Source organism: Mastomys coucha, unplaced genomic scaffold, assembly GCF_008632895.1.
Source record: "Mastomys coucha isolate ucsf_1 unplaced genomic scaffold, UCSF_Mcou_1 pScaffold23, whole genome shotgun sequence".
NCBI classification, from domain to species: domain Eukaryota; kingdom Metazoa; phylum Chordata; class Mammalia; order Rodentia; family Muridae; genus Mastomys; species Mastomys coucha.
Genome location: NW_022196906.1, coordinates 98,230,671 through 98,244,859, shown reverse-complemented (window position 1 = coordinate 98,244,859; position 14,189 = coordinate 98,230,671). Strand labels below are relative to the sequence as shown.

General features: G+C 43.6%; 1 long non-coding RNA gene across 2 annotated transcripts; it reads right to left on the bottom strand.

Moving 5' to 3' along the window:
• Positions 1–6,585: 6,585 nt before the first annotated feature.
• On the bottom strand, positions 6,586–11,856 carry LOC116073758. Of its 2 annotated transcripts, none has more exons than XR_004111894.1 (3): positions 11,788–11,856; positions 8,542–8,660; positions 6,586–6,677 (listed from the first exon to the last, which is right to left on the bottom strand). It is a non-coding gene; the product is annotated as an uncharacterized LOC116073758 (long non-coding RNA). The 2 variants fall into 2 exon arrangements; XR_004111893.1 differs by lacking the exon at positions 11,788–11,856 and adding an exon at positions 9,122–9,280.
• Positions 11,857–14,189: the final 2,333 nt, after the last annotated feature.

Here is a 14,189-nt window from a genome sequence, read left to right as displayed (position 1 = left end):
ATTCCCATTCATGGCCTCCCCATATAAAGGGAGCAGAAATGTTTCCACAGAACTTACCTGGCATCATCACTTCCACAGCTACAAACGGGTCATTGTGGTCCCTTATCTGTCCCTCAAATGACCTTCCAATGACCTTTTGAATAAGCTCTTAGATGGCAGAGGTCATCACGGCCATGCCCCCACTTATAAACAAGTCCCAAGGTATTGCAAAGATTTTGATTCTAGTTCAGTCAGGCCCCTGCCTTTCTCAGTAAGGAAATCTAGCTCTCAGCCTGACATCCCTTTTCCTTGTGGGTGGCTGTGGGCAACCAGAAAGAAATACACCCACTCCAATCACCTCAGCCAAGCATCTTGGCTTTGAGTGCCTACATTTCATTAATATGTATACATCCTTGCTGGGCCTTGTCAAGTACTTATCCCTGGAAGGATAATTAGCTTAGTCTCCAATTGCTCTAGATGGTGTCCTGCATTTCACACACATTGAATTTTAAAGGGAAGCTGTGCCTACTGTCTAGGGATTAGATCTGAAAGCAGATGCCTTACCTCCTGCCTACCACTTAATCTCCACTCCTTCATGTTAAAGGGTGAGAAGGTCTCCAGGAAAGGCAAGCTCTGTCTCAGGCCCCCAGACTCCTCCCCTCCCTGAGCAAAGTATTCTCTATCAGCTCAAATAAGATGACTGGGTCTCCACATCAGAAAGGAAGGTGGGACAGGAGCTGTGGAGAGGGCAGGGGCAACCCTTTCGCAGCACCAGAGAGGGCTCCTGTGGGTGGTAGATGCTGTCAACATGGCTTCTCATTGAATTCTCTCTGTGAGTTTGCATAATAGGGGATTTTTTTCATATTTAAACTTTAAGGAGGTTAAAACCTTTGGCCAACATCACATGTATTCATGTAATAAAGGCTAGATTTAAGTAACCCTAATTAAAGAAGTGGGGGTCTGGGGAATCTCATGTTTTTCCCCACACCTTTTGATTTCAAGCCTTTCTAATTTTTGTTTTGTTCTTACTATTTTATGTGGATGTTCTTTAAAGAATTTTTTTTTAAAGGCTTTTCTGGCAGAACTTTTAGTTAGTGTATTTCTCAACATCTGGCACTCCCACAGGGGGCTGGATCACCAATGTTAGTGCTGGGCTGGGAGGTGACTCAGTGGGCAAAGCACTTTGCATATGAATGCCTACAGTGAAACAGTTTTTGCCAGACAGGACAGCCCAGTTGCACACATGGACTAACAGAGGCTAACACTGCATGCACAAGACTTTCACAAGATCAAAGCAGCCAAAGTAACAGCATAGATGGGTGATGGACTAATAAAGTCTCACCCACATCCCATATTCTAGGAAATACTGGCAATTGATGGCCTTAGGGAGAAGAAGAGTAACTTTTCCACAAGGATGAAGGCCCTGTGAGGCTACCCAGTAGGTAGTCCATACCCAAGCTACAGGCAGTAGCTAAGTAGACTCAGTAGAAAGGAAGCAAGCAAGCACACAGAGTTGGGAGGGATGTGCTGAAGGAGACAAGGGAAGAATTGGAAATGAAGGAATGGAAAGTGAGTTTGATCAAAATACATTTTATGCATTATGAATATTAAATAAAGTATTTTTAAAATGGCAGCTGCACCAGAGAAAGAGAAGGAGCGTCTGTGGCTTTAACAGCATATTGGGTAAAGATTATGAATCAGCAAACCTGAGCATCATGGGTAACAGCCCCAGGAGTGCACAGTCAGCATGAGGGAGACATGGTAGAGACTCTCCCAAGGAACAGGGAGATGGCCAACACTCAGCCTGGGCACCAGAAAGAGAAAGAAGAGACAGGAATACAAAATGGAATGTCTATCACCCCCAATCACAAGGGAGACTTACAGGAAACAAACAACAAAAGCAAAACAAAATGAAAAGAAAAGAAAACTAGCAACAACAATGACACCCACAACAGAAGCAAACCCTTTGCTTGAGGCATAGGCGGTAGCCCAGATCTCCAGGTGACAACTCACCTTTTCCTCAGAGGTATGAAAGAGGGTTGAATTTCTCAGGCAGTGTTTTAGTTTTTTCCTCTACTGACAGAAAATAGACACGGCTCTAAGAAAAAAGACCAGTGACTTGAAATAGAGAAATGAACCAGCAGGACGACCAACCTCATGTTATCATGGCCCATCCATGATGACTTGGAAGGCAGATACAAAGAAAGATGATAACTCCACTCATCTGTACAAGAAAATATGCAGCTCCAACCAGCCAAGTATCACAAGTTATGATGCAAGATATTGTTGCCCTGCCTACTAAGGTCGAAGTCTACCATTGTGCAGATAGCCTTCTAAGTTCTCTGAGTGCAAAATAGAAGACTCCCTTTACTAGCAGGGCTTCCCCTTCTCTGAGCTTAACTCCCATACACTTCTACCTGAGGAATGTCACATAGCCTTGGTTAAGATTACAGGTTCAATTTCCTTTCTCCTGATAAGAACCCATTCAGCTAGCACCTGAGATTCCTGGAATGCCTCTCTATGCTAATGAGGCATCTCAGTACCTTATACCTTCAGCCAATGACCTTTGCCCATCATGGATATTCTGACCCCATCCCCAAAAGTATATAATCCTTGAATGACCTCAAGTAAAGTGGTCTATCTCCTCACAGTTGCTCCTGGTGTATTGTCATTACTGTAGTTAGTACTCACAGGGTTTCTGAACCCACCCCCATCATCTGTACTCTCTGTTGCATTTGCCCTCATAGACTGATATCTAGCCATAGTCCCCAGGGGCAGAGAGGGTCACAAGATACCTGAAAGAGCCTCCAAAAAAGAGAAATGCCACATTTTTTAGATGAGATAGGTCAACTCATGCAGAACTCTCCAAAATCTCTCCCAGAACTCTTCCCTGTTTAAAAATAATAAAAATCACAATTAAAACTAGCTTAGGGGCTGGGTACATGGCTTATACAGAGCCTGCTCTATAAGTGTGAGAACCCAAATTTGATCCCAAAACCTACTTTAAAACTTAATGCAGCTGTCTGTTTCTGTAACATCAGCTCTGACAGGAGATGGGGCACAGACACAGGAGAAGCTCTGAAGCTCACTGGCCAAATAGCCTACAGACTCTGATGAGCTCCAAGTACCATGAGAGACCACGTCTCAAAATAAGGTGGAAAGGAATGAAGGAAGACCCCTGGCATTGACCTCTGGCTTCCCCATGCACATGTGCACACACACACACACACAAACCCTCACTATATGTGAACACACAACACACACATGTGCAAACATGGAAACACACACAAGACACATCCACCCAGTAGCTCAGGAGAAGAAAACAAAAAATTCACTGATAGTGTGGATAGTCAAGGGGAATCTGTCCACACCATTAGGACAAATGGGAATTCTGGTTATGTCTGTCCATATTATCATAAAAAATGGAAGAAAATGATGTGTTATTACAAGGATATACCTCAACCAAATGAGAGTGATAAAGAAGAGCCAAAGGATCAAAGATATAAGTAACCCCAAACTGCTCAAAAAGGTAGCATAGAAGAACCCCCCCCACACACACACCCCAGGTAATAAGAACACTGTGCCTCTTGTTTCTGTAGGTTTGCAGAGAACATCAAGAAGACCACAAACAAGATTGTAAGGGGAGAGGCTGAGATGGACATTGAGATTACAAGAAAAGCATTCACAAGCCATAACATCCCATGGTGGAACATTTGAGTAGAATAGACACAGCTGAAAACAATTACAAATATATGAGAATGTAATCACAGTGGGAAGAGACAGAAAAAGACCAATGGCCTCAAACAACGAAGAAAAGAGATGGTAGCAGATGGGAAGAAAAGAAAAGAAAAGCAAACGACTCAGCCTAAGGCATATTATCATACCAAAATAGAGAATTCAATAATGGGGCAGAAAATGGAATAAAATATACAGAAGAGAGACCTTTCTTGCAATAAAGTAAAAACAATCTATATTCTAAAAATACACAGAATGTTCCAGTAAAAGGTAATAACACTGAGAAATTTATTAGAATCATAGTTAAGTTACTGAATTCTGAGACTACAAGAAAACTCCCCCAGATATTTAGTAAGAAATAAAGCAACAGGCATTGGCTTCCTATTCCCCACTGTGAATTTTAAAGAATTAAGTTTACCTACTTTACTTCTCTGTTGTTGTAGGAAACACCATGCCCAAAAGAGAACTTGTGGGGTGGATGGTTTGTTTCAGCTTATACATATCACACACAGTCCATCACCAAATAAAAACAGAGCAGGAGCTCAGGGCAGGAACCTGGAGATGGGGACTGAAGCAGAGGCCATAAAGGAGTGCCGCTTGCTGGCTTCTCCCCAGGGCTCACTCAGCCTGTTTTCTTATACAGGAACAATTGTCCATGGGTAACAACACCCTCAGTAGGCTGGGCCCTCCCACATTAATTACAAATCAAGAAAATGCCCTACAGGCTTGCCCACAGGCCAATCAGATGAGGCAACTTCTCAATCAAGTCTCTCTTTGCGGGTAATGCTAGTTAGTATTGAATTGACAAATCTAAACCCCACAGAACTGGATCCACCAACATCTACAGATATCTGAGTTTAAGAAACTCTCACCCAAGACTGTCTTAGCCAACTGGGGTGCTGTGCAAGTATAATTAAACAGTTACTTCTGCCATGAAATAATTAAAGAATTAGAATACTTGGAGGGGGGTCTTACACACACACACACACACATACACACACACACACACACACACACACGGGGGGGCGGTGTAGAGAGAGAGATAGGGAGAGGGAGAGGGAGAGTGAAAGGGAGAGGGAGAGGGAGAGAACTTTCCGGGTTTTTTTCTTAGTCTCTTAGAATGAGCCTATGAAACACTTTTAAAAATATTAAGGTCACCCTGTCTCAAAAAACAAAAAAACAAAAACAAACAAACAAACAAAAAAGAATATTAAGGTCATTGGTATCCATAACAATAAACTTAATTCATGGACATGATGAATCAGTTAAGATTTTAGCTTTTTAGTATGACCAATTCACATGTCTGGAACACCATGGAGACCTTCATTGATGTCAGTCATGTGATACTGACCACTCAGCCCCACTATCTTCCCTCCTCCAGCCACTCTACAGGGAGTCATCACCCAAGGACTCATCTATTTCCTGGTAGGGGAATGATCTTTCAATTCTAGGCTGTCTTGTACAAGTCTCATGTGGGTCCTGCCTGAAATCAAATCTGGCTTTAGAGACCCAGAAATTAGCTCTCTCAATTTCCTCGGGAATTTGGTGAATGAGTCTGTACTAAGAATTTTCATATCCTTTGCAATTATGTAGCCACTCTGCTTATCATATCTGTGTCTTACAGAAGATACAGTATTATTTTTTAAAGTCCTTCCCTAAGGCAGCGGTTCCTCAATCCTGCCTCTTTTAATATAGTATCTCATGTATCCCAGGCAGCCTCGAACTCACTATATAGCAAGGATGGCCTTGAAGTTAAGTCCCGATTCTCAGGTGGCTGGGCACATACTACAACACCTGCTTTCTTCCCAATTTGTTGAAAATCTCCTTTGAGCATGTTTTTCAGCACTCCTACCTTATACTGTTGAATGTGGTGATAAATCAAATTGATAAATCAAATAGAACTCTCCCAGTGTCAAAGAGTACTTCTCTGGTTGTCCCTGGAACAGAAAGTGAGAAAAATTAAGTATACTTAAAAACCCATTACTAATTATCAAACTTCATCTTAACTTTACAGTCCTCTCCCATTGGTGAATGAAATGTAGATTGTACAACTACCTCTGAAATAAAAGAAAAGCAAAACACCAATGGTAAAGTCCCCATGCACAGCCTGAATGAATGGGAGCTGGCAACAGTACCTGACAACCACTGGACTTTCTGGAGGACTGGGTGTGTGTGCAATGACTGGGCCTTGGGGATTATTGAAGGAGGGTGTGAATTGTTGCACCTAGAAAGCACTAAATCAGAGAGGATGATTTTTAAAGTCTTGTTACACATAATGTAATCATGAACCAGTTTCTAATTTGACACCCACCCCTTGGTATAACTCAAGATAAGATATGGCTCCCTTATTAATAATACCCAACTCTAAATCGAAATAGTCAACACGTTTTCCAACTGCTGTTGGAGAATGACCCTGCGTCCTTCCTTTTTCCTAGAAAAGAGGATCTGATGGTTGATCTTGACTGGCAAGGTGTCTGGATTTAGAATCACCCAGGGGATGGATCTCTGGGCATGTCTGTGTGAGAATTTCTAGAGAGGGTTAAGTGAGGGGGACAGATCAACCCTTTGTGTGGGAAGCACCTTCCAGATGGTGGCTGGGATATAAAGAGTCTGAAGGGAATGTAGCACCCACATGCCTGAGTTCACAGCCATCTAACAAGGGAGATAAGCATGGCAACTTTTCCCCAAGAAACAGAATCTCATTCATTTAATCTTAACGGGGGGGAGGGGGGCTCCTGTATCCAATCAGTTAGGACTGTGTGCAAACAAAATGTCATTCACTGAATGGATGATAAGCAACCAGACTTTATTTCTCATAGTTCTCAAGGCTGACAAGCCCATGATCAAAGCAATGCCAAATCCAATGTCTTACCAGGGCTCAATGTCTGTCATCAAGGGTCAGTCTGGCTGTGTCTTCACAGTGGAAGGTGTGAAAGAGTGCTCTGGGGTTTCTTTTCTCTTCGCTAAAGCAAATCACAGAAATTAGACTCCCTCTTCCCAGGAGCAATTGTTTCACTGGGATTGGGGTGGGAGAATCCTGCCCTGTTCTTTAGAGAATCAGCAAGCAGGCTGTGCTGGGTCCACATTAGTCTATTATCATTAGCCTACACTCCCCTGCCTCATCACAGTCCTGCACAGATGGCCATTTCATCAGCCTAGGTATGATTCCAGATGGTCTTCTCCTGGATCTTAGGTCTTCCTTTCTGAGCTCTCCTGTGTCACACTAAACTTTGAGGTTTGAAGCTATAGAATGAAGACCACAACCATTCATCTGAAAATTGAAAACTATGGCATTTGTGCTAACAACAACAACAACAACAACAACATTCTTCTTGTGTTCTCCTGCCAGCTATGATGCTACTCTTTGGCATCAGCTTCCTGCCACATTAGGTCTCTGGTCCTCTGTAGCTCCTCTTCATTCTGCCCATCTCCTCCTATTCCTTGCCTCTCACCCATAGACCATCTTCCAGGTGGCCCTGTAACATTAAAGAGTCCTGCTATGGTTTTGGTTTAGTGTGCAGAATAACACCACTGTTTCTTCTGCCATTTTTTCCCTTCAAATGATGCCCTGGGAGAAAGCAAACTCAACTCCTACCCTCCAAGAAGCCATTGAGATAGACCTGTAATGTTCTTTCCTCTGATCACAAAACCATCCTTAGCCTGCAAAAGGCAATGCTCATTTCTCCTGCTGTTTAAAATGACAAGTTTACTTCCATCGTGCAGAAAGAGGAAGAGAAGAAATATTTTCACTAGTCATATGACACACATTTATTCTCTACATACTGAACTTGACGAATGCCTCCCAAAGAAAGCATTTGTAAATAATATTTTCTTGTTAAATAGGCCAGTTCTATATGCATGTAAAAAGATCTACATGCTTCCTGGGCCACAAATATATTTTTAGATATAGGCTTTTCTACCTTTTTGTTGGTGTTATTATTTTTGTGTTCTCTTGAGATGAAAACTCCAGAGTTTCAATGCTATCAGTAAGTAAAGAAATCAAGAGTCTGGGGAATTGGCACCTAGAGCTGTAATTTGTAACTGCGTGCTGTCCTACATTGCTATGGGTGACTTGAGGGAAGTGTTCTTGGCTGTGGTCATGACCTGACGCTAGAGCCAGAAAAGGCTAAAATGAAGATATGCTTCCTCCTTGGTCAGAGAGAACATTTCTAAGCTCACCCATTTTACCTTTATCCCTATCCCATTCCTGTCTTCATTTTTATTCTCTGAGTACAGAACAAGCATTGGGAGAAATTTCTAGAAACACTTTACTATCTTGGGGAATGGTCTCACCAAATCCAATTAACAATTCGGGTCAGAATACAATCAAGGTTGTAGCTGGCTGGAGAATTTTCTATAGTGTCAGGGAATGGAGATAATTGTTTACAAGGGATGAACAGTTCCGACCCTGAATTACTCTGTGCCCTCAAAAGCCAATTGCAGGTGGAGTCGCTATGAGGCTCAAGATATGTCCCTTCCATTTTCTCCTCTTCATTAGGAAAATAAAACTTTTTAACTAATGTAGGCCAGCCCCATGCTATGTTACCTGCACTATATCACTTATTCACTGCAATGAACTCATGAGAAATGTACCAGTGGCTGCTACTATAATCTCAGTTAGCCTAAAGACAGTTGAACAAACAACTGAAAAGCTCCTGAACTATCTAGACCTAAAAAAAAAAACCGGTCCTGGAAGGAAACCCCACAGGGAGCCAGGAGTAATGGTGGGGGTTGGGGAAGGAAAACTAGCAGTGCCCACTGCAGCTCAGTCAGCTGTGAGTCCTTATTTCTCTACTGTTCTATGAGAAGCCTGGGGATTGTGCTGACCAAGATCCACAGTACTGCTGAAGGCACAACCACAGAGCGTGAGACCATTGCTGATCGCCATCCACATTCATGTTGTGGGATTTGAATCTGAGCTTGTCCGGGCGCGTTTTACCAAGAGTCTGAAAATTAGGATAAAGAGCAACTGTAATTAAACAGCCAACTTTGCCAACTCGTATTTGAACCCCAATACCCAAGATTTGCCTGATGAAAGGTGAAAGGGAGCCTGGAGAGATGGCCAAGAGGCCAAGAGCATTGTCTTAACCAGGGTTTCTATGGCTGCCATGGAACACTATGATCAAAAAGCAAGTCATAGAGAAAGGGCTTATTTGGCTCACACTTCCAGATCATAGTCCGTCAACGGAGGAGATCAGGACAGGAACTCAAGCAGGACTGGAACCTGGAGGCAGGACCTGATGCAGAGGCCACGGAGGGGTGCTCCTTACTGGCCTTCTTACTGGGCCTGCTTCCCGTAGCTTGCTCACCATTTTTTACAGAACCCAAGACTGTCATCCCAGGAATGGCACCACCCACCATGGTTTGAGCCCTCCCCCACTGATCTCTACTTGAGAAAAGACCTTACAGCTGGATCTCATGGAGGCATTTCCTCTCAGATGGCTCTAGCGTGGGTCAAGCTGGTGCACAAACGCCAGCTGGTATGAGTTTGTATTGCTCTTGCACAGGCCAAAGTCTGGTTCCCAACACCCATGTTAGGCAACACACAACTCCAGCTCCGGGGGCTTTTCTGCCCTCTTCTGGCCTCTGAGGGCACTGCACTCACAGATACCTTAAAAAAAATAAATCTTCTCTCAGGAGCCAGCTCTATCAGGCTCCTGTCAGCCAGCACTTGCTGGCATCCACAATAGTGTCTGTGTTTGGTGACTGCATATGGGAAGGATTCTCAAGTGGGGCAGTCTCTGGATTGTCCTTCCTTCAGTCTCTGCTCCATACTTTGTCTCTGCAACTTCTTCCATGGGTATTTTGTTCCCCCTTCTAAGAAGGATCAAAGTATCCACACTTTGATCTTCCTATAGCTGTCTCCTGAGAGGCTCTGACAGTCCCCTACTAATACAGAAGTGGATGCTCACAGCCATCCATTGGACTGAGCACAGGGTCCCCAATGAAAGACTTAGAGAAAGGACCCAAGGAGCTGAAGGGTTTGCAGCCTCCCCAATAGGAAGAACAACAATAGGAACTAACCAGTACCCTCAGAGCTACTAGGGACTAAAGCACCAACCAAGAAGCACACATCGTAGGACCCATGGCTCCAGCTGCATATGTATGGCAGAGGATGGCCCAGTCGGTCATCAGTGGAAAGTGAGGCCCTTGGTCCTGTGAAGGTTCTATGCCCTGGTGTAGGGGAATGCCAGGGCCAGGAAGCGAGAGAGCGTGGGTTGGTAAGTAGGGCAGTGGGGAGTTTTTTGGAGGGGAAACTGTGAAAGGGGATATCATTTGAAATGTAAATAAAGAAAATGTCTAATAAAAAATAAATCTTCCATTTAAATTGAAAGAGTTTTGGAGCCTGCCTACATACATATGCACATCTGTCTTGAACCATACAGAGCTAAGCTTGGCAATACAATTCTCAGATAGAATCTTTCCTCACAGTACCCGGGTAACAATTTTCTGGACAATTAAGAGCCTGGTGCATGGTCCCGCAGCTAGTTCTTGGCTTTTTTTAGGATGACAGAACATCCCAAGGATTTCTATAGGGCATTACTGTCTTCTCAGGCAGCCCGTAAGGTGATAGAGAAAACTGCACTGGTGGAAACAATGCTAAAGGCTTGGTCCCCTGAGAGTCCATCACTGGAAGATGACAAAGCCCTCTCCTTGGAATCCTAGCCCTACTTTCTATGACAAGGCCACCCTCTCTGCGGGGATGTCCTGTTTTTGCCATGCACCCCTGAGTCAGCCTGGAGGCTCTAGCTCCAAAGGCACCAGCTCCGCTTTCCCAGGTGGAGTTATAATTAGCCGTGGGAAAAATCAAACGTTTTTTTCCATCGCACAACTTGAAGAGATCACAGTTCTGATGTTCAGGGGAGAGAGGAGTCTGTGTATATTTGTGTAATGTCTAGGCACACTCAGGTGTCTGAGAGCATGTAGACATATGCATGAATGTGTGTGTGCATGTGTGATGCATGTGTATGTGTGTATGTAAGTGTGCGTGTGTTTGCAATGTGAGTGTATATGTATGTGAGTGCATGTGTGTGTGATGTATGTGTATGCATGTGTGCATGCGTGCACATGTGTAGTGTGTGGTGTGTTTGTATGTATGTGTGTGCACGCATGTGCTATGAGTGTGTGTCTTCATGCATGCTGATTTATACATCTGCGTGCCTTGGTCTCTTGCATTTTTGTCCTATCTTGAACAGATCTTAGAATTCATCTAGCAGATGGTCTGCTGAGTGCCTGCTAAAGTCCAACCTTCCACATTCAGTGTTTATGGAGCATCTGATCAAGGATGAGAGATGAACAGGAAAAACAACTCAGGAATCCAGGAAACCATCAAAGCCACTTTTATTTGAACTATCAAGAACATTTATCCACACCACTCTATAGCTAGCTAGTCACAGGTTTTCTTCCCAAACGCTAGTCCGTGTATTTATTTCAATTTTATACATAAGACAAATGATACTCAAACCATAGTCACGCAAACACACCATCTTTAAATGGATAAAAAGAAAGTCACCCCGTACCACCACTGTCCCCCTGGAGTTTTGTGTCCTTTAACGACCACCCCGCTGCTTACTCCTGTCCATTAATGGGGAGCTGTGGACTCATGAAACAGCCTACATAGGCCTTTTTACTCTCCGAAGCTTCCAACGCACACAAAAAAATTAAAGATCATGTGGTGTCCTTCCCATGGAGTAACATTTTTCCCTCTCACACCATTTTTTTTTAATAACAAGGACACCTGCCACAGAACAGATCCATAGACGCAGAATAGCACATGAGAGCAAGCCCATTCATCAAAGCTTCGACTGCAGCAGCCAGGTGCAGAAGAAAGCATAGTGCTGTGGTGGAGACTAGGGCAACCTAAAGAGTGCAGAAAAGTCTGCCCTGATGTTTATTTGAGAGTGGCAAAGACAAGCACACAGTGATGGGGAGAATGGCTGGCTGTACTTAGTAGACCTCTACACACATAGCTTAAAACAGGCATGAAGAAGGAAGAGCCTCTAAGTTAAGCTGGACAGACCAAAGGGCTAAGGTAGCCATTCTGGAGACCTTACATGAAGGTCACATACTCACACCAGACAAAAAATGGAGTCCAGCAGCATCTCTCAGGACAGTGAGTTAAGCAGCCAAGAGGAAGGCTGCCTTCAAGCCTTCTAGACAACTTCCCTCATCTCAATGCTCCTGACACCTAATAAGTCATAATAAAAGTACTGTGAACATCCTGTGATCTCAGCCTGATGGATGCGGTAATGTGAGAGGTGCCAGGGAGCATAGAGAGAAGGGAGCGGGCAAAGGGAAGAAGAGTCAGTGTGGTAGGACTGTGGAGATGTGAGATCTCCTTCTGTGCCACTGAGTCATGCTCAGGCTGCACACACATTGCTGTCTGTGAAAACTAGGCTTTATGGGAGCAGCTAAGGATAAAGAATTCCTGCTTGAGGACTTTATTTTATAAAAATGTATTAGATAATACAAAAGCTCAGCTGCTCAAATGATATCAGCACACATAAAAGCATGATGAAAATTCTAGAATACTGCTGAGCATTCTTTGGATAAAAACTAGGTTTGACCAGTGTGGGAGCTCTCTCTCCCCTCTCTCTCTCTCTCCCTCTCTCCCTCTCTCTCTCTCCTTCTCTCCCTCTGTCCTTCTCTCCCTCTCCCCTCTTCTCTCCCTATTTCCATGAATATTGTCCTAATTAAGAGACTGGATTATAGCCCATCTCCTCCCTTTTCCTAGCCTATAAGCACCTGAGAGAATGATCCTTTCATTGGCTTAGTTCTGGGAGACTGGGCACCTCAGAACATTTCTTTGCTTGAGCATCAAATCTGGACAAGGTTAGGGGTGGAGGTGGCAGATCAACAATGATTTATATTTAAACTATCCTTATACTCAGAACTGCAATTTTTGTTTGTACCACATTTTTACTGTACAGAACACATCCACTTCTTATTCCAGAAACGCACCAAACAATCCTTAAAGCCCATTAATTAGATACTGGTTTCCAAGCTCTGTTAACATACACTTCAGCTGAGAGTCATGGTCTGGTTTGGGTGGCTGCCTAGCCTATGCTCTGTCCACCAATCAGCTCACTGGGCCTCTTCGGAGCAGACTGTTTAACCAGAATGGAGAGAGACAACGCTGATGCCCCCTTAAATTCAAAGCCTTTTCTTTTGTTTTCCAAGTCCTGTTTGCACAAAGCTTTTTTCCATGATCTGGGTAAGCACTGTGCTTTGGTGGAATACTGCTCCACCGTGGGGAACTGCTTAGGAAAAGATAAATGGTCTAACTGGTCATGGTGGCTCATGTCTGTAAGCCCAGTATTTGGGAGGCTGAGGCAGGAGGATTACTATGCATTCCTGGCCAGCCTTGACCCCTTGTGTCAACATGGGGTCCACTTTCAGAGGATGCATGCAAAACAGAAAGACAAAAGAAACAGATTAAAATTGTCCTCATAACCAGCGTGCACAACCAAAAGATGCCATGGTGACCCTCAACAAGGACAAAGCAGAAACTGTATTATTGGTGTCTTCAAAGTCTGGAGTCTAGACAAGCCAGCTGACCACAACACAATAACTCCACTCCACTGCAGGGCCTTTTCTGATCCCTCAGTTTGTCCAGGAGGTTATCCTTGGCCCCAACACTCCATTACCCGCCATTGTCTTTTGAGTGGTAATTAGCACCCTGGTTTCTATATTCATGTTTAGTAACCTACTAACTGCCATGGTCAGGTCACCCCAGCCACACATTTCTACCCTGTCCTGGACTCACCTGTTAAGGCACTACTGTTATTTCCTGATAAAATCCAACTTCCATCCCACCCAGTGTTGTCATACTATGGAGCTTCAAAAGTTAAAACTTACTAACCCCAGTAGTTCCTCTAAGAGTCTATTCAAAAAATAAAAATAAAAAATCAAACAACATTCACAGAACTACTATTTACCATGAGTGAAAATCAATAGAAGTCTCCAAATAAGCTAAAGAGTTACGTGCAGTAAACAGCATTACAGTTATGCTATAAAATACCTACCAGTACAGGAACCTTTTCAAGATACAATGTTAAGGTCAGCATGGAGGCATGCTTATAACCTCAACACTTGGTAAGCAGAGACAGGAAGAGCAAGGGTTCAAGGCTAGACTCAGCTGTATAGAGAGTTGGGTCCAGCCTGAACTACCTGATGCCCTACTTAAGAAATTACATATATATATATATATATATATATATATATATATATATATGGACATCCTCACACTGTGAGCATCTCTCTTTAGAGGCTGTTGTGCACCAGTGTAGATGACTAACTCTGGAAGGCCCTTGAATGTTAGTTCCCTCACCACAGGCAGATTTGACGATGAAAACTGAAAAGAAGAAGACAAAATCAAGTATTAATAGCTCATTGGTTCGTCTTAGTTACCATGTGTGGCTCCATAGGGCCAGGGATGCCTCTGTCACTCATTGTCACAGATTAAGTGTTGAGAA